Here is a 4584-nt window from a genome sequence, read left to right as displayed (position 1 = left end):
CAGGCTTTTCTATTGAAATAATCCCTATTTTTCCTGGTTCCTAAAATAGGCATCAGACTTCTAAAAAGAAGAATAAGATCTCAGCCAAATACCACACATTATGTACTGAGATAGTCTAAGAAAAACTAAGTTAATAAATTAACTTAAATAAATTAAAAAGCGCACATTCAGAATAGCATTGCAGCTTTGGTCGGCAACACCTGACCCAAAGGGAAAGGCCGCCCCGGATGAGGCGGGGTTTCAAAGGCAAAGGTCCGCCCCGGTTAAGGCGGGGTTTCATACACAGTACCTCTCGCTTGCCCTCCAGGTCACTTAGCATTCGCCTCTATTTAAAATGCACTGCCTGGCTAAAATCACAGCTTTCATAATTTAAAATGAAGGTTGCACACAGCTCCCTCTGCTTTAGTCTTAAACTCATTACTGTGTTCTTCTTCGGGTCTCCGTACACTTGGCACCAGCAGCTACTCCAACAGTCACCAAGACTCTGGCTGTGACTGTCAGGGCAACAGCAGCTGTGAGGAGTTACTCTCTTCTTCTGCTGGTGTCAGCTTGAGGGTTGGTGGCTTTCGAGGAAGAAGCTGAGGGCTCTGGCGGAGGTTGCCATCTATCTCCAGCACCGTGCCTGAAGTAGCTGTCCAGGATGTCATCGCAGAGGCTACACAGGTTGGGGAGCTGTTTCAGATGCTCTTGTAAGTGAACTTTGGGAAAACGCACTTTATAAAGAGGTGCAAGGAAGCCAAACACATATGCGTCTAAGGTGGAAGGCATGTCACCAAAGAAAAACTGAGATGATCCCAATCTGTTCGACAGGAGATTGAGGCACTCCTTGGCATCTCTGTATATCTGGGCTTCCACATCTTGGACATGGTAGAGGGGAGGTACTCCCCTCGTCAAGAGAATCCTATTCAGGGCTCCTCTAGACATCCTTCCCGGCAGGATTAAACTTAGAGGGAAAGAGATTCGAGAGGCAAACCATGGGTTTGTCAGAGTGAAGTAATATCATTCTCAACCCAGAAGGTGTGAAGCACACCAGGGTGAAGCTTCTCCTCCAAGAGAGCGATGTACACCCGTGTACCTGCCCCTTGTTTTGCTGAGAGCTCACGATCAGCATTAAATTTCTGTTTTCTTAAAAAGTTTAGAATTTTTGCAGGCTTAGAAACAATGCTGTCTTCAGTTGTCAAAATTGGTACATCACCTCTTGGACCTCTCCAGGTTTTATCTATAATATTGACTTTCAAGGGCACGCCAGAAAATTTGGCATAAGTCAGACCACCAGGGACTCGCTGTGGACCGAAGGGACCCCCAGCCTCCTCCCCAGCAGCTAAGCTCCATGGGGGACGCCATCTTGCCGGGGCTGACCTCTCTTGTTCCCCTTTTAAAGAAGGAGAGAAGCGTTCGCATTTTGGCCATCCTTCTTGAGTTTCATGTGTTCTGTGCATCTAGGGTAATTCAAGCATTTGGGCTAATACCCACTTATCAATGAGTGCACACCATGTGTGTTTTTCTGTGATTGGGTTACCTCACACAGGATGATATTTTCCAGTTCCAACCATTTGCCTATGAATTTCATAAAGTCATTGTTTTTGATAGCTGAGTAATATTCCATTGTGTAGATGTACCACATTTTCTGTATCCATTCCTCTGTTGAAGGGCATCTGGGTTCTTTCCAGGTTCTGGCTATTATAAATAAGGCTGCGATGAACATAGTGGAGCATGTGTCTTTTTTATATGTTGGGGCATCTTTTGGGTATATGCCCAAGAGAGGTATAGCTGGATCCTCAGGTAGTTCAATGTCCAATTTTCTGATGAACCTCCAGACTGATTTCCAAAATGGTTGTACCAGTCTGCAACCCCACCAACAATGGAGGAGTGTTCCTCTTTCTCCACATCCTCACCAGCATTTGCTATCACCTGAGTTTTTGATCTTAGCCATTCTGACTGGTGTGAGGTGAAATCTCAGGGTTGTTTTGATTTGCATTTCCCTTATGACTAAAGATGTTGAACATTTCTTTAGGTGTATCTCAGCCATTTGACATTCCTCAGCTGTGAATTCTTTGTTTAGCTCCGATCCCCATTTTTTAATAGGGTTCTTTTTCTCCCTGCAGTCTAACTTCTTGAGTTCTTTATATATTTTGGATATAAACCCTCTATCAGTAGGATTGGTAAAGATCTTTTCCCTATCTGTTGGCTGCTGTTTTGTCCTAACCACAGTGTCCTTTGCCTTACAGAAGCTTTGCAGTTTGATGAGATCCCATTTGTCAATTCTTGATCTTAGAGCATAAGCCATTGGTGTTTTGTTCAGGAAATATTCTCCAGTGCCCATGTGTTTGAGATGCTGCCCTAGTTTTTCTTCTATTAGTTTGAGTGTATCTGGTTTGATGTGGAGGTCCTTGATCCACTTGGACTTAAGCTTTGTACAGGGTGGTTAGCATGGATCGATCTGCATTCTTCTACATGCTGACTTCCAGTTGAACCAGCACCATTTGCTGAAAATGCTATCTTTTTTTCCACTGGATGTTTTTGGCTCCTTTGTCAAAAATCAAGTGACTATAGGTGTGTGGGTCCATTTCTGGGTCTTCAATTCTATTCTGCTGGTCTATCTGTCTATCTCTGTACCAATACCATGCAGTTTTTATCACTATTGCTCTATAATACTGCTTGAGTTCAGGGATAGTGATCCCCCCAGAAGTCCTTTCATTGTTGAGGATAGTTTTAGCTATCCTGCGTTGTTATTCCAGATGAATTTGCAAATTGTTCGGTTTAACTCTCTCAAGAATTGGATTGGTATTTTGGTGGGGATTGCATTGAACCAGATGCCCTGCAAGAGTGGAATGGATACAGAAAATGTGGTATATCTACACAATGGAGTACTATCAAAACAATGCTATCAAAAACAATGACTTCATGAAATTCATAGGCAAGTGGAATGAACTAGAAAATATCATCCTGAGTAAGGTAACCCAGTCAGAGAAAAACACACTTGGTATGCATTCATTGATAAGTGGATATTAGCCAAAAGGCTGGAATTACCCAAGATGCAACTCACAGATCACAGGAAGCTCAAGAAGAAGGATGATCAAAATGCAGATGCTCCCACTCCTTCTTAAAAGGGGGAAAATATCCATAGTAGGGTTTATGGAAGCAAAGTTTAGAGCAGTGACTGAAGGAATGGCCATTCAGAGCCTGCCCAACATGTGACCCATATATATATACAGCCACCAAAGCAAGATAAGATTGATGTAGCTAAAAAAAATGCATGCTGAAAGGTACTGGATATAGATCTCTCCTGAGAGACACATCCAGATCTTGTTCAATACAGAGGTCAACACCTGTTGCAAACCACTGAACTGAGAACAGGACCCCCTTGGGGGGAATTATAGGAAGGATTGAAAGAGTTGAAGGAGCTTGCAACCCCATCAGAAAAATACTGCCAACCAACCAGAGCTTCCAGGGACTAAACCACTACTGAAAGACTACACATGGACTGACCCAGGACTCCAACTGCATATGTAGCAGAGAACAGCCTTGTTGGGGAAGCAGTGGAAGGGGAAGCCCTTGGCCCTGCCAAGGTTGGACCCCCAGTGCAGGGGAATGTGGGGGGGGTTGTTAGGGGAGTCGTTTTGTGGGAACACCCATATGGGTGAGGGGGATAGGATGGGGGGGGCTTATGGACAGGAAACAGGGGAAGGGAATGACATTTGAAATGTAAATAAATAAACATATCTAATTATAAAAAGAGTCACAGGGAGGGACAGGAGACCTGGAGCACAACTGCTTTCAAGGAATTTTTCCAGCTGACATACGGAATAGGTCTGGACATCTAAGCCCTGGATAGCCATTTTGTGTTTACTTCCCCGTATCCCCCCACATCTACACAGGAAATCGACAGACAGACTGGATCTTTGGAGTGTTTGCTTGAGCTTCAGGTAGCCTAAGATCAACACAGAAGCAAGCCCTGCCAACTGCAAGGGAAAGAGGCCCCTTGCTGTGAAAGAATAGGAGAGGACTGCAGTGTTCTGAATCGAACAGCAGAGGGAGACAAAGGTACAAAGGGCTTCAGACCGGGTCATACTTGATATAAAGAGAGATATATAATCTTTTGATACTTAAAGATGAGAAACACAATAAATATCTCTTGTGTTTTATGGGATGATATTTTGAATGGTCTGACAGGGATGGATTTAAAGGAAATAGACACCTTATCATTTACCAGTATGGCAATATTTATTCTCTTGATTTACTATGTCTTCTCAAAAAGACAGGGACCTAGATAAAAAGTTCCTTGCCTTAGAAAAGAGATTACAAGTAACACTAGAACTCAAGACACAGGATTTTATAGCTCAAAATAAGCAACAGAACGAGGAGACTGAAGGCTGAAGACAGAAGCTGGAAGAGATGCTAGAACAGACATTTCTGTAGTTAATAGGAGTCTGAGCAACAGACAGAAAAGTTTAAGACTTGGCAACATGGCCTGGAAGAAACACTAGAACTAAAGGTTCAGGGTTTCATAGGTCAAAATAAGCAGCAGATGGAGGATAATGACTTCTGGTTTCTGCTGGCACTGGAGCTGAGCCCTGTGACATA

At 43.5% G+C, this 4584-nt stretch overlaps 1 pseudogene; it reads right to left on the bottom strand.

Moving 5' to 3' along the window:
• Positions 1-274: 274 nt before the first annotated feature.
• Positions 275-1344, bottom strand: LOC116896953 (annotated as a pseudogene).
• Positions 1345-4584: the final 3240 nt, after the last annotated feature.

The sequence above is a fragment of the Rattus rattus genome, chromosome 3 (assembly GCF_011064425.1).
Source record: "Rattus rattus isolate New Zealand chromosome 3, Rrattus_CSIRO_v1, whole genome shotgun sequence".
NCBI lineage: Eukaryota > Metazoa > Chordata > Mammalia > Rodentia > Muridae > Rattus > Rattus rattus.
This window is presented reverse-complemented; position numbering and strand designations above follow the sequence as displayed.